Genomic DNA, 26,373 nt, shown 5'->3' on the forward strand with positions numbered 1-26,373 from the left:
TTTTATGGTGGTTTCATGCATAGCAACTTAGGTTCATTCCTTCACTGGCTTTCAGACCTTTATCATGTCCTGGAATATCCACTTGACTGCACCTTATGAAACTTTTATTCATTGATCCTTTTTGTCATTTCAGGGCTTATTTGTGTTCTTAGACTAGGTGCTCTGTGAGGAGGCGACTCTTTAAGATAAGCTTTTAGCCAGCACTCCCGAACCAGTTGGTTCAAGGTGCTAGGTGTTAAGACACCCCTAAGGACTTACTCCCTCAAGTCTCTTTCCCCCATACATACACACCACAGGCACATGGTTTGTTATTTTCTTTCTTGAGACCTTGGTGTCCAGCACCTCTTTCGGTTACTAAGCGTTCTGTAGCAAAGGTTACTCTTGATAGTGGACTTTCAGCTGATAATCCCGAGTTAGTTAACCCAAGTTACCAAGTGATAAGGCACCCCTAAGAGCTTATTCATCCAAGTAAATCCCTTACACAGGAACACCACAGACACTTGCCTCAAGATTCAAACCCTTGGTGCCTAGCCTTATTTCTTACTCTTTTTCTTTTATTCTTTAACTTTCATTTTTCTTTCCCTTTTCTTTTATTGGGATCTTGTTATTTGGCTAGTCTCATGGGGTGTGTTTTAAGCATATGATTCAGGACAGATAGTTGTCTTCCCACCTTATTGGTGAACCAACTTAGCTAATCTATTATCACACCATAAAATTAGGAACTTACTCCACAATATGAATTCCCCTCTGGTCTTTGATAACACACATTCTCTTTTTTATTTGATTAAAAAGGAGGCAAGCAACACAATAAGCAAGATGGAATTGAAAACAGGCAATTTGACTAGCAATCACAGACCTAAGCGATGAGAATACTAAAAACAGAATTGAAAATCCTAAACTACCATGGAAGCATGTTCTATTTCATACATGATTTTCCTTATTTAAAACTTGAAAAAGATGGGACAATGAAGGAACTCCACCACCTTTTACTCATGGGGTTGCCCCTGCTCTCCTTCTTGTTTGTCCTCTTTGTGTCTACTTGTGCTTCCTTGCATCCCTGCTAGTCTGACTCTTTTCCAGTCTTCAAGTGCCTTCTTTACTGATTCATGACTCTTCTCAACCCTTACTCTTTCTTCTCGTGCTAACTCATCCTTCACTTCGTCATATTTTGTGATTCCCGGATGTACATTAGGTAGCTGTCCAACTAAGTATCCAAGCCTTGCTAGCATGTTTACATTATTTCCACTTTCACTCATGTAAACCCCTTCAGAGAATGCCCTGTGCTCGTCAAAGAGTTCTGCTTGTTCTATTTGTTTTCGATGCATCTCATGTAGGTGTGCACCTTGATGTGCTTGGATGTTGATTAGCTTCTGGACAAATTCTTGTTGTTCATTTTGCCTTTGTTCTATCCTGTGGAAAGATTCACCCCATTGTTTTCCTTGTTCCAATTGCTGCTCCATCATTTGCTTCTGCCACTCCCCTTGTTGATTCGTCCATCTAGAAAATGATTCTTCTTGGCGGTTCATCATTTGTAGCTGGAGCTCCTTCTGTGCCTCTTGATTTTCCCAATATTGCCTAGATAAGCCATCAATAGCTTCTTGTAATTTGTGCATGTTCAAGGTGGCTGGGGCTTGCTCTTCTAGGTCTTGTCCTTCTACTACTTGATGGGCTGGCCTCTTCCTAGGCTTCCGTTGAGGTAGGGGAGATGCAACAGCATTCATCCATCGGACCGTAATTAGAATGCCCTCTTTTATCCACTCAGGGTCTTCATCTTCAAACACCACTCCAGCCCTGTCGCATAGTCGGAAAATAGTGCTGGGGTAGCCTAACTTTCCTCTAGAATCGCTATTCTCGGCCCTCTTCCTGATGCCTTGGGCTATGAGTTCATGAACCTTGATCTCTCCTCCTTTGAGTATACAGTGCACCATTGTGGCTCTCTTGAGATTCACCTCTGAGTTGTTCCCGGCGGGGAGGATGGATCTCCTTAGAGTTTCGAACCACCCCTTTGCTTCGGGAGTGAGGTCCCCTCTCTTAATGAACTTGGGTTTCCTTTCGAAATCTCGCACCCAGTCAACTCCTGGTACACATATATCTTGCACAATCTGGTCATAATTGGGGTTGTTATCAATTCTTGAATGATAGCTCTCTTCCTCAAACGATATAGACCGTAACTTTAATGCCCTCATGACGCTCATGGGACTGAAATCCACGGTCTTTCCTCTTACAAAACTTGTGTAAGACTCATCTGCCTTATCATATCGGACAGCATTTGCATAAAACTCTCTTACAAGGTTTGCATTTACCCTAGTGACCGGATCAGTAAGGAGCTCCCATCTTCTCTTTTCCACCTTCTTTGTGATTTCGGGGCACTCAGTCTTTCTGACTTGAAATCCTAGCTCATATATGATCTCTTTATCAACCATCCACCCATACTGCAACGCATGGTAAAGGATTCTAAATTTCTTTTCATCGAAAGGGCGTTGCTCCACAGGCTCCTTTCCCTTTCTTCTTTTAGAGCTTGATGATGCCATCAGTGATTTTGGCTATGTGAAGGTGTTGGATTTCGAGAGTGAGAGGTTTGAAGAAGTGGTTGTTGGAATGTGGAGTATAAAGGATGGGAATTTCGAATGTGGAAGGGGTACGGACTAAAATCACTTATATAAGGAAGTGGTAAGTGAATGAAAGGTTTGGATTGATGGAGTGGTTGTGTGATGAACGGATGGGGTTTTGCATGGGGTGAGCACAAGGATCACCAACTTTATGAATAGATTGGTTCAGTTTCCAAGCTTGTTCTTCTTCCAATGTTGCATGGCATCCATTCCCAATGCATTCCCCCTTGAGACACGTGTGAAATACTCACCTTTTGTGGTGGCCGAATCTTCCTTTCAATTGTCCATCAATTTTCCTACGAAACAAGAAAAAGTGTAATTATTAATTGTGTGGATAGTGGCGGCAAACTAAAAATGGGAACAACTACCACTTTTTTTTTAGTTTTTGCTTATAACTAACTAAGTAGTATTCATGAATGCCAACCAACTGATTAACTGAATATCCATGTCTGCAACATTGGCGAAACCAAACTTAGTTTGGTGCATTGTGGTGTAAAAGATTTGTTCAAGGCCCCTAAGAGTGACATGATGTGGGTTACATTCATGTTCTCTTAGTGTGCCTTGAACATCAAACTTGTTCCTCACTACATGTTGCACACAATGATTCATTCAAGTGCATATCAAGTTGATTTGAATTTCATGAACCTTGATTTATTAACTATTTTTAAAAGCATGTAAAACATGGGTTGCCTCCCACGAAGCGCTTCTTTAGCGTCACTAGCTTGACGTTCTGCCTTTATCAGGGTGGTTGGTAGTGCTTCAAGTCCTCCCCCTTGCAGTAAATCTATCTCCATTGGCTTCATCAAGGATCTCCATATGTTCCAAGGAAAGGACTCTGTTGATGGTAAAAACTTTAGGTAGCTGAGATGGGATAGTGGGGAGATCGGGGGGAATGGCTGGGAAGTAAGCTGAGATTACTTTATCCCCTGGAGAGAAGTCCTCTGTAGGGATCTTCTTGTTCCTCCACCTCCTTGGTGCCTTCTTCTTTGTCCCTTTTGATGTTGCCTTGCTTTTTATGACCTCCTCTTCCAAATAGGTTTTGTTGCTGGTCTCATATAGCTCTGGTGGTTTAGGTTCCTCCTGATTTTCTTTGAGCTGTGACAGCTGCTGATTGCCTTGTTCCTCAACTAAGGAGATTCCCAGATGTGCTGGTTGTGCTTCAGTACTTGTTTCTTCCTTTAGTATCTCACTGTGATCTTTGCTTGGTTCTTTATTCTCTTGATCTGTTTCTTGTGAGGGCTTGAAAACATTGAAGGTGAGTTGTTCATCATGGATCCTCAAAATTAGCTCCCCTCGCTCCATATCTATAAGTGCTCTGGCTGTAGCCAGGAATGGTCTTTCCAATATGATTGGGTGCAAGTGACTCTCTTCCATGTCCAAGATGACAAAGTCTGTGGGCAGGAAGTATTTTCCAACCTTCACTAGCACATTTTCAACCACTCCTACTGCTTGTTTTTGAGTTTTGTCAGCCAGCCTGATTACTACATCTGTGGGTATTATCTCATTGATCTGTAGCCTTTTTATAAGTGATAAAGGCATTAAGTTGATGCTTGCTCCCAGATCGCAAAGTCCTTTATCAAACATAATCTTCCCATCTGACTTTCTTTGCTTCACCTCTCGGATTTTTCTCTGTGTCACTTGGGAAGCTATCAGTAGGTTTGGGGATCTTCTCAGATAAGTATCCCACTTGAAATTCCAGCCTCTTGATGATTTCTCCCTGGTTCTTGATACTGGCTCGCACCTCCTCTTTGAACACCTTGTTATCTTGAATTTCTTTGCATATGCTTTCAAGTATATTCTCAATCCTTGAGAGTCTATCTTCAGATGATGATGAGTCGAGGTTGGATGGGTGAGTTGGGTTATTTTGGTTTTGGTATGGATGTGGAGAGGTGTTGTTAGGGTGGTATTGATATGATCTCTGTGTGAAATGTTGGTTAGCTGCATGGTTGTTGAGGTTGTGACGTCTCTGATCTTGGCTTTGATCTTGTTGATTTTCCCACCCAAAGTTTGGGTGATTCCTCCAACCAGGGTTGTAGGTTTTGGAGTATGGATCATAGGTCTTCCTGGATGAGTTTCCAATGTAGTTGGCTTGTTCTTGCTCATCCTCTGCCCCTGCATTTACTCCCTCTTGGGTTGCTGATGAGGTGGTGATTGCTGCTACTTGCTTCCTCTCCAGCTTCTTGGTGAGGTCAGCCAGCTGGTTGGTGATAAGCTTGTTTTGGGCCAGCAGTGCATCCACATTGTTTAGCTCCATCACTCCTCTAATGTTGCCTCTTTCAGAAGCATAAAAATAGTCATTCTCTGCTACAATCTCAATGACATCTATGGCTTCTTCAATGGTCTTCTTCTTGTTCAGAGATCCCCCTGATGAGTGGTCTACTTCCTTCTTTGATTCATAAGAAAGACCTTCATAGAAAATGTGCAGCTACACCCATTCGTTGAACATATCTGGTGGACACCTTCTTGTCAGGTCCTTAAACCTCTCCCATGCTTCATATAGAGTCTCACCATCTTGCTGCCTGAAGGTTTGTACCTCAGCTCTTAGCCTGTTGATCCGTTGAGGAGGATAGAATCTTGCCAAGAACTTGTTCACCACCTCTTCCCATGTTGCTAAACTTTCCTTTGGGAAGGATTCCAGCCATTTAGATGCCTTGTCCTTGAGTGAGAAACGGAACAGAAGTAGTCTATAGGTGTCAGGATGAACACCATTAGACTTCACAGTATCACATATCCTCAGGAAGGTGGTTAGATTTTGATTGGGATCTTCTTGGACACCTCCTTCGAATGAACAATTGTTCTGAACAAGGGTGATGAGCTGTGGCTTTAGTTCAAAGTTGTTGGCATGTATGGTTGGCCTTTGGATGCTACTTCCTTAATTTTCTGGGTTTGGATTGATGTACGAACCCATAACTCTTCTCTCTTGCCCAGCATGATTTGCTAGACCTTCTCTGCCATGGTTGTGAGCCTCTTCTTCATGATGGTTCTCCATATTCTCATCTATATCTGGTTCAAAGTACTCCTCCTCTTCCTCAGCACCAACTACTCTTTTTCCTCTTGCTTTCCTCCTTAATCTAAGGAAGGTCCTCTCAGGTTCAGAATCAAAAGAAGTTGAAGCCCCACTTCTTCTTCCTGTCATACAACCAACAAGGCACAAGCAAGGAAATAGATGCAGAAAGTAACTTCTACAGAAATACTGTTAGTGTGAGTGATGCAATATATCAAACAGTTAGTGGGTTAGTGGACTGAATTGTAAACAACTAAGAAAATGGGTAGGTGAAGGGGAAGAAAATAACTGAACAGAAAGTAAATTACTCAAATGAATATAAATCAAAGAAAAGAAAAATGTTCAATCTAGTTATCCTCCAATTTAATCATTGTTAATACAAAATCAATCCCCGGCAACGGCGCCATAAACTTGATGCACGGAAATCTTGATCAATAGCCAATTCCTTGGTAAATTGCTCATGAGAAGAGATGAAGTATGGTCACTGATTATACCACATACATTCCCAAATCAAGTGTTGGTAGAATTATAGTCACCATATCCATCCAACCCCAATTTGGTCCAACATGAGAAAGCATTTCTAGCATGATCTCTTCATTCCTCTTCCAAGGTTCAGAAGAGATCCAAGTATGAATAGCTTCTTTTCCAAGATAACTACCCAATTGGATGAAGATTGAGAGCTTTCTAGTAAAATCAAGAGAAAAGATAGAAGAAGAATAATGAAAACTAATATTGATCCATCAAATTACAACAGAGCTCCCTAACCCAATGAAAGGGGTTTACTTGTTCATAGCTCTGGAAATCAAAAATAAAGATGGAAAATACATTATGAAAAGTAAAACTAGAAGTGCAGAGAAAGTAAAATTATACAGAGAGTAGTTCTCTAATTTCCAACTCCCCAAAAAGCTCTTTTTTAATTCAAAACTACCCCTATATATACTACTCTTCTGATCTTCTAGTTGGTTCTTCAAGTCTTGGATATGGGCCTTTGGATCTTGAGTTTGAAGCAGTTATCCTCTTCAGTGGGCTTAGCTTTACTTGCAGAGAGAAAGTGTGAAGTAGGCAGGGTGTTTAGCTCAGGACGTTAGTGGCGTTAACGTTAAGTGAGAGTGTGGGTTCGAGAACGTTAGTGACAATCACCTTTTTCACTAATGTTCCTAACCCAGGGATGATCCACGTTAACTTCAACGTTAGTGGCACCAACGTGCCTACTAACGTTGCCTCTTGGTCCTTCGCACACGTTATTGGGACTCACCTTGGTGCATTAAAACTGCCAGTATTATGGACTTCCTCATAAAGATCCAAATCAATTTATTTCTGATTTTCTGTAGATATGTGATACTGTGAAGACAAATGGAGTGAACCCAGAGGTGTACAGACTCATGCTCTTCTCGTTTGCTCTGAGGGATAAAGCAAAGCTATGGCTAGATTCCCAACCAAAGGAGAGTCTGAATACTTGGGAAAAGGTTGTTACAGAGTTTCTCACTAAATTTTCTCCACCAAAGAAGTTGACTAAGCTTAGGTTGGAGGTTCAGACCTGCAGGCAGAAGGAGGGTGAAACTCTTTATGAAGCTTGGGAGAGATTCAAGCTACTGACTAGGCAATGCCCTCCAGACATGTTCTCCAAATGGACTCAATTAGATATCTTTTATGAAGGCTTGGGTGAGATGTCCAAGATGAGCTTAGATACTTCTGCAGGCGGTTCATTACACAAGAAGAAGACACCTGAGGAGACTATTGAGCTTATTGAATTGGTTGCAAGCAACCAATATTTATACTCATCTAACATGAATCCTGTGAATTTTGAGACCTCTCAGAAGAGAGGCGTGTTGGAAGTAGAAGCTATGAATGCTCTTCTTGCTCAGAACAAGCTTATGTCTCAGCAAATAAATCTACTTACTCAACAGATGGGTGGCATGCAAGTCTCAGCTATCAACACCCAAAATCCACCACAAGAGACCTTATATGACATGGCAGGTAACTTTGTGCAAAATGATAATTATGATTATGCTCAACCCTTTTTTGAACAGGTCAATTACATGGGGAGTAGTCCTAGGAATCCCAACAATGATCTATATTCTAAGACATACAATCAGGGGTGGAGAAATCACCCAAATTTTGGATGGAGGGACCAACCTCAGAGACCTCAGAACTTCAACAATAATTCTCAGGGCGGTTTCGAACAGAACAATTACAATAACCACCAATTTCAGTCTCAGCAGCAACAACCACCTCAGTAGGCAAATCCTAAATCCCAAGAAGATTCTAATTGGGAGATGATGAGGAGTTTCATGCAGGAAACCAGAGCCTCCATTAGAAACCTGGAAGTGCAAATGGGCCAACTAAGCAAGCAAATACCTGAGAGGTCTGCAAGTATATTTTCAGGTGATACAGTGGTGAACCCAAGAGAAGATTGCAAGGCTATTCAGTTGAGAAGTGGTAAAGTAGCTGGCTCTGAGACTAAGGCCAATGAAGAGCTAGTTGAAAAGGGAGCTCCAGAGGAGAAGAAGGGAGATGTAGAGCACGCCCCTCCTAAACATGCAGACAACCCGTTTCCTGACTCTCTTGACACTTATCCCACCTTGCCAAAGGCTCCTGAGTACAAGCCAAAAATGCCAAATCCTCAGAGGCTTCAGAAGGCATCCAAAGAAAAGCAATTCTCTAAATTTTTAGATGTCTTCAAGAAGCTGCAGATCAACATTCCTTTTACAGAGGCTCTGGAGCAAATGCCCCTCTATGCTAAATTTATGAAAGAATTGTTGACACACAAAAGGAATTGGAAGGAATAAGAGACAGTGGTGTTAACTAAGGAATGTAGTGCCATAATTCAACACAACCTTCCTAAGAAGATGCCAGACCCTGGGAGTTTTGTCATTCCTTGCACCATTGGAGATGTCGGCATTCAGAGAGATTTATGTGATCTTGGAGCTAGCATCAATCTAATGCCACTTTTAGTGATGAAAAAGCTTCAAATTAAGGAGGTAAAATCCACTCGTATTTCTCTTCAACTTGGTGATCTTTCTATTAAATTATCTGTGGGTGTGGTTGAGGATTTACTTGTTAAAGTAGGACCATTTATCTTCCCTGTTGATTTTGTTATATTAGACATGGAAGAGGAGGTAAAACCCTCTATTATACTTGGTAGACCCTTTTTAGCTACAGGTAGAGCTCTGATTGATGTGCAAAAGGGCGAATTAACCCTGAGGGTCAATGAAGAACAAGTGGTCCTAAATATTTTTGAAGCCCTCAAGCACCCTAATGATTCTGAGGGGTGTATGAAAATAGATGTTATTGAACCACTTGTTCAAGAAGTACTAGAAACTGAGGTACTTGATGATGTTCTGGATCCTACTTCCGAGTATGAATTAGTTGAAGTTGATGATTCACCACCCCAAAAGGAGCTGATGAACATGCCAATAAAGGAGGAGGAAGTCCCCAAGCTTGAGCTCAAACCTTTACCTCCTTCTCTAAAATATGTGTTCTTGGGTAGAAATGATTCATATCCAGTGATTATTAGCTCTTCTCTGAAGCCTGAAGAAGAAGAGGCGCTTATTTCAGTGCTCAGAAGCCATAAAACAGCTCTTGGGTGGACCATTAGTGACTTGAAGGGGATTAGTCCAACCAAGTGTATACACAAGATCCTTCTTGAAGATGATACTAAACCAGTTGTGCAACCATAAAGGAGACTCAATCCAACTATGAAAGGGTTGTCCAAAAAGAGGTAATGAAATTATGGAAGCAGGTATTATTTACCTTATTTCTGACAGTCCTTAGGTAAGTCTTGTGCAGGTAGTTCCCAAGAAAGAGGGATGACAGTGATTAAGAATGAAAAGAATGAGCTTATTCCTACAAGAACAGTCACAGGATGGAGAATGTGCATAGACTACAGGAGGCTCAACACTGCTACAAGGAAGGATCATTTCCCCCTGCCTTTCATTGATCAGATGCTTGAGAGGTTAGCTGGTCATGCTTTTTATTGCTTTCTAGATGGATATTCTAGATATAATCAAATTGCAATGGACCCTCAAGATCAAGAGAAGACAGCATTCACATGCCCCTTTGGAGTATTTGCCTACAGGAGAATGCCATTTGGACTTTGTAATGCTCCAGCAACTTTTCAGAGGTGTATGCTTTCAATTTTTTCTGATATGGTTGAAAAGTTTATTGAGATATTTATGGATGACTTTTCTATTTTTGGTAATTCTTTTGAATCCTGCCTTAAACATTTATCTCTTGTCTTGAAACGGTGTCAAGAATCAAACCTTGTTTTAAATTGGAAAAAATTCCATTTTATGGTTACAGAAGGCATTGTTCTTGGACACCGGATTTCAAGTAAGGGGATTGAGGTTGACAAAGCCAAGGTGGAAGTAATTGAAAAATTACCACCACCAACTAATGTTAAGGCAGTTAAGAGTTTCTTAGGTCATGCAGGATTTTATAGAAGATTTATAAAGGATTTTTTTAAAATTGCTAAACCATTGAGCAACCTGTTAGTTATTGATGTTCCTTTTGTCTTTGATTCTGATTGTCTGCATGCTTTTGAAACTCTGAAAGCAAACCTTACCTCTGCTCCCATTATAGCTCCTCCTGACTGGGATCTACCATTTGAATTAATGTGTGATGCTAGTGATTTTGCTATAGGAGTTGTTTTAGGACAGAGGCATGGTAAGCTTGTACATGTCATTTATTATGCCAGTCGTGTGTTAAATGATGCTCAAAAGAATTACACAACTACAGAAAAGGAATTATTAGCTGTTGTGTATGATGTTGATAAGTTTAGGTCCTATTTACTTGGTTCTAAGGTTATTGTTTATACTTACCATGCTGCTTTGAAGTACCTTCTAACCAAGCAGGATTCTAAACCAAGATTAATCAGATGGGTGTTGCTCTTTCAGGAGTTTGATATTGAGATAAAAGACAGGAAAGGGTCAGAAAATTAAGTAGCTGACCATCTCTCTAGGATTGAGCCTGAAGCAGGAGTACAACCACCCACGGCTGTGACTGAGATGTTTCCAGATGAGTAATTGTTCCTCATTCAGTAGGCTCCATGATTTGCAGACATTGCAAATTATAAGACCATGAATTTTATCCCAATAGAGTACAGCAGGCAACAAGTAAAGAAGCTACTGACTAATGCCAAGTATTACATTTAGGAGGAACCATACCTTTTTAAAAGGTGTTCAGATGGTATAATCAGGAGATGTGTCCCAGATAAAGAAACACAGCAGATTCTTTGGCACTGTCATGGTTCTGAATATGGAGGCCACTTTGGTGGTGAAAGGACAGCTACAAAGGTCCTTCGGAGCGGGTTCTACTGGCCTACTCTCTTCAGAGATTCAAGAGAATTTGTGAAGCATTGTGATAGATGTGCAAAGGCCACGAATCTCCCTGCCAACCATAAAATGCCACAGCAGGGAATTCTTGAGGTTGAGTTGTTTGATGTGTGGGGTATTGATTTCATGGGACCTTTCCCACCCTCACATTCAAACAACTATATTCTAGTGGTAGTTGATTATGTGTCCAAGTGGGTGGAGGCTGTAGCTCTACCCACCAATGATGCCAAGGTGGTAATGAGTTTTCTTCAGAGATATATCTTTAGCTGGTTTGGTGTCTCAAGGACACTCATTAGTGATGGTGGAAGCCACTTCTGTAACAGACAGCTGGACTCTCTTCTGCATAGATATGGAGTCCGTCATAAAGTGGCAACCCCCTATCACCCTCAGATAAGTGGACAGATTGAAGTTTCCAATAGGGAACTTAAGAGGATTCTAGAGAAGACCGTCAGTGTTTCAAGAAAAGACTGGTCAAGGAAGCTTGATGATGCTCTCTGGGCATACCAGACAGCTTACAAGACTCCTATTGGCATGTCCCCTTATCAGTTAGTCTATGGCAAAGCCTGTCACTTGCCAGTTGAGCTGGAGTACAAGGCTTACTGGGCAATCAGGTACCTGAATCTTGATTCAGAAGCTGCAGGAATTAAGCAGATGCTTCAGTTGAATGAGCTTGATGAATTCAGATATTCAGCCTATGAGAATGCCAAGCTCTATAAGAAGAGAACCAAGCTACTGCATGACAAGAAGATTGCTATTAGAATCTTTGACCCAGGACAGAGAGTGCTTCTATATAATTCAAGGCTCAAATTCTTTCCTGGGAAGCTGAAATCCGGTGGTCAGGACCGTTTGTGGTTCCTAGAGCTTCACCATATGGTCATGTGGAAATACAGGAAGAGAATTCTGACAGAAAATTTACAGTGAATGGCCAGAGGTTGAAGCACTATCTTGGAGGCGATATTGATCGCCAGAGGTCCACTCATCTACTGAACTAGCAAAACTGACCGTTAAGCTAGTGACGTTAAAGAAGCGCTTGTCGGGAGGCAACCCGATATTTCGTATCCTTAGCTATTTTTTTCGTAGTAGTAATTTTCTTCCTTCTTTGATTTTTATTGAGTTCTTACTAATTTTCTGATTATGCAGCTATTTTAGAATAGGAACCGGAAAAAAAAAAGGCGAGCACATGATGTGCAAGCGTCACTGATGCGTACGCGTCATATGCATGTACGTGAAAAATAAAATTTGACAGATAGTTGAGCGGGAGTAGCGCTGGAAGCATGCTGAAAGCATAAGCCGCATCACGCGTACGCGTAACCCACGCGTGCGCGTAACCCACGCGTGCGCGTAACCCACGCGTGCGTGTCGTTTGCACTTTTTGCCTTCCACGCGTGCACGTCACTGACGCGTATGCATGACCTTAAAAATCGGCGTAAATGAGTGATTAGGCAGAGAGTTGTGCTGACTTGGGGATGGAAGTGTGCTAGAGGCACAAATTTGGTCACGCCTACGCGTCCCTGACGCGTGCATGTCATCTGCATAAATGGCCATCCACGCGTGTGTGTGAATGACGCGCACGCGTCGTATGAAAATATTGGTTCCCAAGCCACGCGAATGGAGAGTTACACATGCGCGCAGCTGGCTTTGCACGAATCGCACAAAACCCAGGGCACGCAGACGCGTGCCTGACGCTTACACGTCATTAAGAAAATCTCGCGACCACGCGTACGCGTGCCGTATGCGTACGCGTTGCCTACGCCGCACAATTACACTTGGTCGCCGCCTAGTTTTAATTTTATTTCTCCCTCTCCCAATCCTAATTCTCTCTTGTTCTTTTATCCTTTTCTTTTTCTTTCATCATAATATTTGTCTCTTTCTATTTTCAGTTCTTCTTTGCTTGAGGACAAACAAACCTTTAAGTTTGGTGTTGACGCTTCGATTAAGGGTTTTCTGTTTATACCTATGGCACCAAAAGGGAGGCGAATCATCTTCACTGAGGAGCACAACCTAAAGAATAAAACAACCGCTAGGATAACTAAGGTGGTTGAGTTCCTTTCATTTTTTATTCCTCCCCTCTTTTTCTATATTATGTTCCGGTTTTCTGCTATTTTTGCTTTGTTTGTTGCATGATCCTTTATTAGTTAGAATCCTAGGTCTAGTTTAGTTTTCTCTTAATTTCTTTAATTCTAAAAAGATGTCTCATGTATTACTCACTGAGCTTGAATTCAAATCAAAAATACAGAAGTGATGTATTGCATGAGAAATTGAGTAAATTTTAAGAGTAGTCTTATTTACTTAGATGTGGTGGCAATACTTTTTGTTTTCTGAATGAATGCTTGAACAATGCATATTTTTTATAGTGAAGTTTATGAATGTTAAAATTGTTGGCTCTTGAAAGAATGATGAAAAAAGAGAAATATTATTGATAATCTGAAAAATCAAAAAATTGATTCTTGAAGCAAGAAAAAGCATTGAAAAACACGAAGCTTGCGAAAAAAAGCAGAAAAAGCCAATAACCCTTTAAACTAAAAGGCAAAGGGTAAAAAAGAATCCAAGGCTTTGAGCATTAATGGATAGGAGGGCCCAAAGGAAAAAAATCCTGACCTAAGTGGCTAATTCAAGCTGTCCTTAACCATGTGCTTGTGGCCTGAAGGTGTCAAGTGAAAAGCTTGAGACTGGGCGGTTAAAGTCGTGGTCCAAAGCAAAACGAGTGTGCTTAAGAACTCTGGGCACCTCTAACTGGGGACTCTAGCAAAGCTGAGTCACAATCTGAAAAGGTTCACCTAATTATGTGTCTGTGGTATTTATGTATCCGGTGGTAATACTGAAAAACAAAATGCTTAGGGTCACGGCCAAGACTCATAAAGTAGCTATGTTCAAGAATCAACATACTGAACTAGGAAAATCAATAACACTATCTGAATTCTGAGTTCCTATGGATGCCAATCATTCTAAACTTCAAAGGATAAAGCGAGATGGCAAAACTATTCAGAATTGCAGTTGTAAACCCCACTATAAGAAGAGACATGAGCTTAATCAAACTCTCATTCTCATGCAAATTCACATCCTAAGCTTATATTAGTTTTGGTTGCTTGAGGACAAGCAACAGTTCAAGTTTGGTGTTGTGATGCGTGAGCATCTTTCTTATCTTTTTCTAGTGAATTTGCATCTAATTTGTTGAGTTTTATAAAGAATTAATTATCTTTTAGCCAATATGGATGCTACTTTGAGTCTTTTGCAACTTTGTTTATTTTAGGTAGCGTTCGGCTAAATTTGATGGAGTTTTTGTAGCACGAGAATCAAAGGAGATGGCAGCGAGGAGCGACGCGTACGCGTGATTGACGCATATGCGTGATATGGCGCTTTCCAAGGCGACGCGTGCACGTGACTGACTGATGGACGAGATTTGCTCGATGGTTTAGATTTCCTTCTTATAGAAAGAATAACTTTGTTGTAAGCATATCTCCAAACCAACAAACAATTCCCACATCAAAAATTTGAGTTGTCACAAGTACAAACCCCAAATGAAAATTAACCGAAGTATTTAAACTCCGGGTCATCTCACAAGGAATTGCAATGAAGTGTATGCTTATTGGCTATGGGTTATATTTTGGGGTTTTTTATGAGAAACATGAAAAGTAAATGGCAAGGAAATTCAAATAACAAAAGGCCTTGGCAAGGGTTGGTGGTCAAGGATCTCTATCCTAATCACTAACCACAACATGAGAATTGGCAAGGATCAACCCCATTAAGTCATCCTCTAACTAGTAAAGGAAAGTCAAATGAGCTATGTCAATCCAAGTCCATAAGTCCTAGTTCTCCACCAAATCAATTAGTGAGATCTAGAGTTAATGGCTCCCAATCGTCAATCACTTGGACATTAGTAACTCAAGAGTTCCTAAGTTACCTTCCCAAGTCAAGAGCATTAAAATCTACTCTAAAATCCAACCAAGCATTTTGTCAAACACTTGGTGGGCATAAAAGGAAAGCATAATAAATGACAAGAAATAGTAAAATCTACCAACTACCAATAGCAAGGAAAGTAAGATCTCAACTCAAATCAACAATAAAAAGAACATCAAACATTAAATTTCACAAAATGTAAATCAAATCCTACATGAGTATCCATGAACATAAAAGAGACATAAAAGCAAAATTGACAAGAGAACTAAGAAGAATAGAGTAGTAGAAACAAGAAATTGTAAAGGAAACAAGATGAAATTAAACATGGATCTATGATGCAATTAACCTAACCTAACCTAATTCTAGAGAGAAGAGGGAGCTTCTCTCTCTAGAAACTAACCTACACGATGCTAATGCTACAAAACAAGTGCTCTCCCTTGCCCAAGCTTGAATTCCACATGAAATAGCATCAGAAATGAGTTGGATTGGGCCCAAAATGCTCTAGAAATCACTGGCCACGATTTCTCTTAAGTGACCCACGTGCTCAATCAGCACGCACGCGTACATGGCGCATTCGTGCCCCTATACGTGAAGCAACATATGACGAGTTTTATATTATTTCGAAGCCCCAGATGTTAGCTTTCCAACGCAACTGAAACCGCCTCATTTGGACCTCTGTAGCTCAAGTTATGGTCGTTTGAGTGTGAAGAGGTCAGGCTTGACAGCTTTATGGTTCCTTCATTTCTTCATGAGTTCTCCCACTTGCATGCTTTTCTCCTCACTTCTTCCATCCAATACTTGCCTTATGAACCTGAAATCACTCAACAAACATATCAAGGTATCGAATAGAATTAAAGTGAATTAAAATCACCAATTTTAGGACCTAAAAAGCATATTTTCACATTTAAGCACAAATCAAGGGAGAATTGCAAAACCATGCTATTTCATTGAATAAATGTGACAAAAGGTGATAAAATCTCCTAAATTAAGTACAAGATAAACCACAAAATCGGAGTTTATCAAATCTCTCCACACTTAAACTGAGCATATCCTCATGCTAAGAATAAAGAAGGACAAGAAAAGGGGTATGAACATTTATTCAATGCAAAGAAACTATATGCACCTATCTATATGAATGCAACTAAATGCAAAATGATTCTACCTACTTGGTTAAAAGTAAATCAATCCCCAAGAACACATATGTACATGTAGGGCTAAGTAGTGTGATGATTCATGAATCCTACCAATTTGAATATCAAAATAAAGTACAGATAGACTTGCAAGAAGAAAGCTCATGAAAGCCAGGAACAAGGAATTGAGCATCGAACCCCCACCGGAAGTGTATCCGCTCTAGCTGCTCGAGTGTATAGGGTCGATTCACTCAATTCTCTTCTACTCATGCTTTCCATGATTTATTTTTCATCTAACAATAAACAATTATTCAATGCATGCATACATTCATCATGAGGACTTCTTCATAGGTTGTAATGGGGGCTAGGGTAAAGGTAAGGATGTATATGGTCAAGTGAGATTGAAATTTGTATCTTTGATTAGCCTAAGCTCTTACCAAACACATATGACAACCTATACAATTCTAATACACAACCTAGCTACCCATGATTCCCACTTTTCACATACTCATGCATTCTCTTTAATTCACATTCCATATGCATTGATTTTTATTGAACTTTACCTTGGGGCATTTTTGTCCCCTTTTTATTTCTTTTTCTCTTCTTTTTTTTCTATATTATTTTTTTCATTCATTTTTTTTATTATTAAATTTTTTTTTCATTAATTTTTTTCAAATTAAAATATATATACAAGAACATCAATGCATATGGTTTACACATGATTAATACATGAGTATGTACCATCATTTTTTTCTAAAGTATATACAAACATATCAATGCATATGGTTTTACATATAGTGCATAAGTATGTACCCAATTCCCAAAAATCTTCGACAAAAATACAAAATTACACTTTTACCTCAACCAATGTCCCAAGTTTCCCATACCCAAATGATACACACCCTCACTAGCCTAAGCTAATCAAAGATCCAAATTAAGGACATTTATTGTTTTTCACTTAGGGGTAATGATGTGCTAACATTAAGAACAAAAGGGATTAAATAGGCTCAAATTTGGCTAACAATGGTTGATGAAAGGTAGGCTATTTGGGTAAGTGAGCTAAATGAAATGATGGCCTCAATCATATAAATGCATGTATACATGGAATAATGGACATAAAGAATCAAACAAATCAAAGATTACAATCATAGAAAGAGAACAATGCACACAAGAATGGGCATAAGTGGTTATATGATGTAACCACACAATTAGGCTCAAAACTCACATACTTGTGTTCTTAGCTCAAAAACCATGTTCCAAAATAAATTCTTCAAGAAAGTTTGTCACAAAAAAAAAATTTTTTCAAATTGGTAGGGTGCCCTAAAAACAATTTTTCTTGGAAAAGAAGTCATCACCTGGTGCGGTAATTTACAACCACACTTACTAACCGGCAAGTGCACCGGGTCGTACCAAGTAATACCTTACGTGAGTAAGGGTCGATCCCACGAGGATTGATGGACTAAGCAACAATAGTGATTGATAGGCTTAGTTAGACAAACAAAAATTGGTGTTGAGATGCAGTATAAAAGACATTAAACAATATCAAAAATATTGAAGAAGGGCAAGTAATTAAGTTGGGAATAATATATGGAGAAGGCAGTTAAGGTTTCAGAGTTATCTATTTTCTGGATTGACTTTTCTTATTAACTATTTTAATCATGCAAGATTTAATTCATGGCAAACTATTTGTGACTAGACCCTAATTCCTTAGACCTTCCTAGTCTCCTCTAAAATTCATCAACTGCCAATTCCTTGGTCAATTAATTCCAATTAGAGGGTGATGATCAAATTCTAGTTTATATGCCACAAGAATCATAATTATCCAAAAATAAAGGGATTATATGTCACGTATCCCGTTAAATACAAACAATTAGAAATTCAGGATAATATGTTTTCAAGCTATTGTTCAAGTAAAGAGCTTTTCCAAGTTTTACAAGAACTCAAATAGAACATGGGTCATACTTCTGTTCCACCCAGATTCATAAAATAAAGAACGAAAACAATTATTGAAATATAAATCAAAACATGAATTAAAATAGAAAAATAATATTATCAACACATACAATAGACAGAGCTCCTAACCTTAACAGTGGAGGATTAGTTGCTCATGGAATACGGAATATAAATTTGTATGGAATAATGTTGTGGAATCTCTGTTGTTTTTGGAACCACCCTATTGGGATCCCTTTTATAACTAATCCTAATAATTTAAAAATCAAATTTCTAAAATAAAAATTAAAATAATATCTCTTCCTAAAATAAGATTTGAATTTAAATTCGAATTAATTAACAAGTCTTCAACTGATGGGTGGGACCACTTGATTTGTCCATTCTGCAGCTTCTAATCTATGATTTCTGGGCTAAGAACTGGATCAAAACAGCCTAGAAATCACCTCCAGCGTTTTTCTACATTTTCTGCACGTAGCGCATGTGACGCGTCCGCGTCGTCCATGCGTTCGTGTCATTTGTGCAGATTCCAGTCCATGCGTTCGCGTCAGGCACGCGATCGCGTCATTGCGATTTCCTCCATTCCGCGCAGTCGCGTGAACCATGCGTCCACGTCGGTATTCGCTGGTCATCTCCTTGGCTTCTTCTCTTTCTCTGCAGAAACTCCATCAAAATTCCGCCAAATGCTACCTAAAATAAATAGTATTGTACAAAACTCAAAATAGCATCCATAGTGGCTAAAATATAATTAATTCTTAATTAAATTCAACAATTTAGATGCAAATTCACTAGGAAAAGATAGACAAGATGCTCACGCATCACAACACCAAACTTAAAATGTTGCTTGTCCTCAAGCAACCAACACTAATATAAGCTTAGGATGTGAATTTGCATGAGAATGAGAGTTCGATTAAGCTCATGTCTCTTCTTATAGTGGGGTTTACAACTGCAATCCTGAATAGTTTTGGCATCTCACTTTATCCTTTGAAGTTCAGAATGATTGGCATCCATAGGAACTCAGAATTCAGATAGTGTTATTGACTCTCCTAGTTCAGTATGTTGATTCTTGAACACAGCTACTTTATGAGTCTTGGCTGTGACCCTAAGCATTTTATTTTCCAGTATTACCACCGGATACATAAATGCCACAGACACATAACTGAGTGAACCTTTTCAGATTGTGACTCAGCTTTGCTAGAGTCCCCAGTTAGAGGTGCCCAGAGTTCTTAAGCACACTCTTTTTGCTTTGGACCACGACTTTAACCGCTCAGTCTCAAGCTTTTCACTTGACACCTTCACGCCATAAACACATGGTTAGGGACAACTTGATTTAGCCGCTTAGGCCAGGATTTTATTCCTTAGGGCCCTCCTATCCATTAAAGCTCAAAGTCTTAGATCCTTTTTACCCTTTGCCTTTTAGTTTAAAGGGTTATTGGCTTTTTCTGCTTGCTTTTTCTTTTTCTTTTTTTTTTGTTTTTTTGTTTTTTGTTTTTTTTCGCAAGCTTTATGTTTTTCACTGCTTTTTCTTGCTTCAAGAATCAATTTTATGATTTTTTAGATTATCAATAACATTTTTCTTTTTCATCATTCTTTCAAGAGCCAACAATTTTAACATTCATAAACTTCACTATCAAAAATTATGCACTGTTCATGTCATGCATTCAGAATCACAGAAAATACCACCACATTTAAGTAAATAAGACTATTATTCAATATAGACCCACTTTCTCATGCAATATATCACTCTTGTATTTTTTTTATTTGAATTTAAGCTCAGTGAGTAATACATGAGACATCTTTTCAGAATTAAAGAAATAGGGAGAACTAAACTAGTCCTAAAATTCTAACTAATAAAGGATCATGCAGCAATTAAAGCAAAATAATAGGAAACCGGAACATAACATAGAAAAAGAGGGGAGGAATAAAAAATGAAAGGAACTCAACCACCTTAATTATCCTAGCGGTCGCTTTATTCTTCAGGTTGTGCTCCTTCGCGAAGATGATTCGCCTCCCTTTTGTATTAGAAAACCTATAAGCGCAGCGTCAACACCAAACTTAAAGGTTTGCTTGTCCTCAAGCAAAGAAGAACTGAAAATAGAAGAGACAAATATTAAAATGAAAGAAGAAATAAAAGGATAAGAGAATAAGAGAGAATTAGGATTGGGAAAGAGAGAGAAAGAAAACTGGGCGGCGCAAGCGACGCATTCACGTCAATGACGCGATCGCGTACGTCGCGCATTCTTCATAATGACGCGATAGCGTCAGGCACGCGTTCGCGTGGATGGCCATATATGCAACTGACGCGAACGTGTCAGTCACGCGTCCGCGTGACCAAATTTGTGCTTTTAGCACACTTCTTGCCCCAAGCTGGCACAACTCTCTGCCCAAACGCTCTTTTACATCGAATTTGCAGGTCACGCGATCGTGTCGGTGACGTGACCGCGTGAATAACGAAAATCACAAACGACGTGAACGCGTGAGGTACGCGATCGCGTGGGATCGTTTGTGCGAAAGGCTCCATTCTAGCGCCACTCCCACGCAACTCTCTGTAACTTTTTATTTTTTCTCACACCCCTAGATGACGTGTTCACGTCGATGACGCTGGCGCGTCGGGTGCTTCTTTTTTTTTTTTTGAAATATAGCTTGAGGTGTTCGGTTCTTGGAAGAACGTAGCTGCGTGATCAAAAAATTAGTAAGAACTCAAAAAATAAAATAAAATAACTAAGAAAACTACTACTACGAAAAATAGCTAAGGATACGAAATTATCGGGTTGCCTCCCGACAAGCGCTTCTTTATCATCACTAACTTGACAGTCAGCTCCTCTAAAGAGGAGGATCATAGGGGCTCAGATCTTCACCCCTTACTTTGACCTTCTTTCCTGTGTCTCCATAACGTAGCTCAATATGCTCCAGAGAGAGGATTCTGATTACTGTATAAACCCATGCTAGATTGCTGGTCAACACCACCTTCATTCCTGGGGAGAAACCTTCAGTGTGGATTTTTTTGTTTCTCCATCCTCTGAGTATTTCTTTTCTTTTTGGGGACCTCCTCCTTAGTGGATAATGCAGTTCCAACACCAAACTTAGGTTTGATGTCAGGCAGAATTTTATCGGTTGTCACCACAGGAGGTTTGAGTTGCAATTTTTGCTGTGCATCATCAGGGGGTTCTTGAAGGTTTGGATCAATAAGCTCAGCCTGTATGCACCTCTCTTCTTTACCTATTGAATGTACATCTTTGAAGACATGAAAGACCAGTTGCTCATTATGCACTCTAAGCACTAATTCACCCACTTCTACAACAATTAGAGCTCTTCCAGTGGCTAGGAATGGTCTTCCTAGAATTATAGAGACATTCTCATCCTCTCCTGTGTCAAGAATCACAAAGTCTGCGGGGAGGAAGAACGTACCCACTTTAACCAAGATATTTTCCACTAATCCGTATGCAGGCTTCATAGATTTGTCTGCCATCTGTAATGCTATCTTTGTGAGAGTTGTTGGGAAAGCTTTGCAGTGAACTGCATCTGAGGCGTCAATGAGGTACATTCTACTTCTAAAATTGCTGAGGTGATGGTTGGGATCTGTAGTGCCATCGTACAAAGCCATATTCGGAAGTTTGAAGTCTTTAGGGATTTTGGTCCTCATAATCTCCCTAGTGAATGGATCTTGATCCTTGCGAGAGTTGTCCTCAGGAGTGGACCGAGTAGCTTTGGCTTTGAGATCGGTTTCGAGTTTTAGAAGTTTGTCTTCTAATTCTCGGCGTCGCCTTACCTCCTTTTGTAGATCTTTCCCAACTTTTCGTTGATGCTGGCTTTCTTTTTCAAGTTGCTTTAAATGATCTTGAAGCGCTTCTATCACTCTCGGATTTGATGAGTTTTTGTCCCTGTTAGATTCTGGGGTATCTTTCAGTGTATTGCCCGCGTTTTTGTGCGGTGTTCTATCCTCTAGATCTGAATTGTGGTTGTTGTCATGGTCGTCCGCCATGGTGATGGGATGACTTCCAAGTTCCCCGGCAACGGCGCCAATGTTCCAAGGGTTACCTGAAATTGTAGGTCAATCTCGGACGAGATCGTCTGTGCTGGTCGGTGCTGACGTGTCCAGCTGGTGAGTGGCGGCCGGAGCTGTCGTGTCCGACTTGTTGGACTGGCTGCACTGCTGATCCTTCGTCACCGGAGGGTGAGGGGTACCTGCAAGGGACTCCGATGCTTACGTTAGCAAGGGTATTAAGCAGGTTTTTAGTAGAATCAGAGTATGAGTTATACCTGGGTGCTCCAGTGTATTTATAATAGCGTGGGCTGACCTTTTTAGATAAGATAAGTTAGTTATCTTTATCTTATCTTATCTTATCTTTGGATGAGGTCAGCTTATCTTCAAGGGAACTGCCTTTATCTCTATAGGCTTGGACTGCCTTTGGATTTGGGTCGTGTTTCTCTATTTGGGCCCTTTACTGGGCTTTCCTGGCAGTTTGGCCGAGTTCTTTGAGAAGAGGTCGGATAGTCGGATCTGTCGAGGTCGGTTGCCTTGTCGGTAAACATCTCGGGTCGGGTACCTCGACCCAGGATATAAACAGCAGCCTTGTCCAGATTTCTAGCCGGATCAGCAATAAGATCTTTCCCCTTCTACGCCACTCTAAGGAAAGGAAAGAGGTTTGAATGGATAATGGAGTGCGACCAGACTTTCCAGGATTTCAAAAGGTTCCTAGGCCAACCACTTATTCTAACTCGACCACGGGAAGGAGAACCACTTGTATTGTACCTCGCAATAGAAAATCAGGCAGTAGCCTCAACGCTCGTCAGAGAGGACAAAAGTGGACAATAACCTATATATTTCATCAGCAAAGCACTACAAAGGTCTGAACTACCAAAAAATAGAAAAATTCGCCTATGCTCTCATACTAACGTCTCGACGACTTCGCCCATATTTCCAAGCCCACATCATCAAGGTTCGGACCAACCAGCCCATAAAAGGTATTCTATAGAAAACAGATTTAGCAGGAAGAATATTACAGTGGGCAGTCGAGTTGTCCAAATTCGACCTTCAATATGAAGCTCGGACAGCCATCAAATCACAGTATCTGGCTGACTTCGTTGCAGAGTTTACTGACACCCCGAAAATCCCTACAGAATGGAATCTCTACATAGATGGCTCCTCAAACAAAACTGGAAGTGGCGCAGGTGTGATAATAGAAAGCGACCAGGGAACCCAAATCGAACTTTCCCTCAAATTCGGGTTTCCTGCTTCAAACAACCAAGCCGAATATGAGGCATTACTAGTTAGTTTGAAGCTGGCTAAGGAGGTCGGAGCTCAAAAACTTATCATCTTCAGTGACTCACAAGTAGTCACCTCACAAATAGCAGGAAGCTACCAAGCTAAGGATCCTACCATGAAAAAGTACTTGGATAAAACCAGGGAACAGCTCGAACAACTCAGGAAATATGAGGTTTGCCACATACCTTGGGAACAGAATGCTCGAGCTGATGCACTCTCAAAACTAGCCAGCACCAAACCAGGGGGCAACAATAGAAGCCTTATCCAGGAGATACTACAGAATCCATCAATCTCGGAAGAAGAAAAGGTCCTAGCCATAACAGGTCGGGATCAAGGATGGATGGCTCCTATAATTAACTACCTCAAAGCAGAAACACTACCTACAGATAAGAAGGAGGCGAAGAGGTTAAAACAGAAGGCACAATACTACACCATCATAAACAATACTGTATACAAGAGAGGGATTTCAACACCACTGTTAAAGTGTGTGCCGACTTCCAACACAAAGGAAGTCTTAGAAGAAGTACACAGTGGCATCTGTGGCAACCATCTTAGAGCACAAGCTATCGCCAAAAAAGTACTTCGAGCCGGATTCTATTGGCTGACTTTGCAAAAAGAAGTAACTGAGTTCGTAAAAACCTGTCCACCATGCAAGAAGCATGCTAATTTTCACATAGCCCCACCAGAGGAAATCATCAGCGTAACCTCATCCTAGCCATTTGCAAAATGGGGACTCGACCTCTTTGGGCCCTTCCTTCAAAGATCAGGACAGGTCAAATTCCTCATCGTAGGGGTAGACTATTTCACAAAATGGATTGAGGCAAACCCCTAGCTAACACCACTGCCCAAAGAAGTCGAAAATTCCTATATAGAAACATTGTCACAAGGTTTAGGGTTCCTTACTCCATTACCACAGACAATGGTACTCAATTCACAGACGCAGGCTTTAGAAAATTAGTTGCCGGCTTGAAAATAAGACACCAATTCACTTCTGTAGAATATCCCCAAGCTAATGGACAGGCAGAGCAGCCAATAAAATCATATTAGCCGGGCTAAAATGGGGATTATAGGATGCAAAAGGAGCCTGGGCTGAAGAGCTCCCACAAGTCCTATGGGCATATCGGACAACTCCACACTCCATGACGAGGGAATCTCCCTTCCGACTAGCTTATGGAATGGAGGCAATGATCCCAGTGGAAGTCGAAGAGGGGTCTCCCAGAACAATCTTCTACAATGAAGAGCTCAACCCCCAACTTCAAAAGGAAGAACTTGACTTACTTCCAGAAATACGGGAAAGAGCTCGGATCAGGGAAGAGGCATTGAAATGTCGAATGGCCTCAAGGTATAATAAAAAGGTAATACAGCGAAGCTTCACCAACAATGACCTCATTCTAATCCGAAATGACATCAGAACAAGTCGACCCAGAGAGGGGAAGCTAGCGGCTAACTGGAAAGGACCCTACCGAGTCACAGAGGTATTGGGAAAGGACTACTACAAAGCATCCGAACACGAGGGGCGAGTGCTACCAAGGTCATGGCACGCCTGTAACCTAAGAAGGTATTATAGTTAAAAGGTAATAAAAGATCTTACGACAAAGGTTCACTCTTTTTCCTGAAAAAGGTTTTTTAATGAGGAACCAAGCCAAGACCTACAAATTACCTAACTTAAGAAGGGTGAGCACCCACATGTATATATTTGCATATTTTCTATCTTGAATAAAGTTTTTTCAGATTTTCTACAAACTCTCTTTATCAAGACGCATTAATCTTAAACGCAAAAATTCATCGCCCGATTATAAAGCTACAGATCGACAAAGTGAAAATCAAATTCACTGCTCGATCACGATGAAGTCGACAAAAATGAAAATCGAATTCATCAAAAATCGGCCAAGTAAGGATCAAAATCGGCAAGATGAAAAGCGACAAAACAGAATAATGCAAGAAGTTATCAGAAGTGATCCATAAGAAAGGACCTGACGAGGTCTTAATAAAAATGGGTTGCTAAAAATAACTTAAAGACGGACCGACACGAAGAAGTCGGACCAGTCAAACAGCAAAAGTTATAAAAAAGTAAATTCATAGGAAAGAGGCCTGGCCAGCCCTGAAAATGGATTACTAAAAATAACTTAGAAAGGACCGACATGATGAAGTCGGCCTAAAAAGCTACAAAGTTATAAAAAGTCATCCATAAAAGAGACCTAACAAGGTCTAAATAAGATGGATTACTAAAAATAACTTAGAAAGGACCGACATGATGATGTCGGCCTAAAAAGCTACAAAGTTATAAAAAGTCATCCATAAAAGAGACCTAACAAGGTTCAAATAAAATGGATTACTAAGAATAACTCGAAAGACTCAACAAAAGGAGCCAACGCGACAGAAGGCGTGCACTAAAAGGGACGCAAGCTCGACCTACAGAAAGCCACGAAAGAGGTCGGACAACAAGATTCCAACACTCTAAAGATTCCTAAAAAAGGCTAAACAACGCTGCAGACAAGCATATTGCAAAGGAACAAAGCTACTATGACAAAAGGCTCAAGAGGCCACCCAAGAGTCGACCTCAGAGAGCTCAAGAAGCTACTTTGTTATTCTACATAGAGTTGCTATAGAAAAGCAACCAAAATATCCAAGTCAAAACCACAAGTTACAAAAAATAAAGAGTTCAAAAGCCCACAGACCGGGTTGTACAAACATCAAATAAAAAGATCCAAGTTTCCATCGGGAGCAGCATCCTGAGTCGATGAAGGATAGATGATCCTCGTAGGAATTGCATCTACAGTCCCATCATTCCGGTTCAAGATCTGGACATCAGGGTCGGACTCGGGGTGGCCAACCTCAGTAGTAGGAGTTGAAGAAGCCGGGGCAGCAGAGGCTTTGGCAGATGGCACATGAGGAGGGTCTACATCTACATCATCATCATCATCATCCGAGCCATCAGGGACAATCTTACCGTCTACTACAATATTGTCCAAGCTGAATAGGGTGAGATCGAGTTCAGGCGCAAGAACCCGAACCTGAGCCTTTAAATTCTCATAAGCAGTATTCACGCTACCTACAAGATGACCCTGGAGCTCGGCGTAGTTGGCCTGGGCAAATTTCAACCTCTCCCTAAGCTCTATCATCTCACCATAGGCCAGGACATAGCTCTCCTTATGCTTATGCGCCATCTCCTCAGCCAAGTTCGCAG

The sequence above is a fragment of the Arachis ipaensis genome, chromosome B05 (genome assembly GCF_000816755.2).
Source record: "Arachis ipaensis cultivar K30076 chromosome B05, Araip1.1, whole genome shotgun sequence".
NCBI lineage: Eukaryota > Viridiplantae > Streptophyta > Magnoliopsida > Fabales > Fabaceae > Arachis > Arachis ipaensis.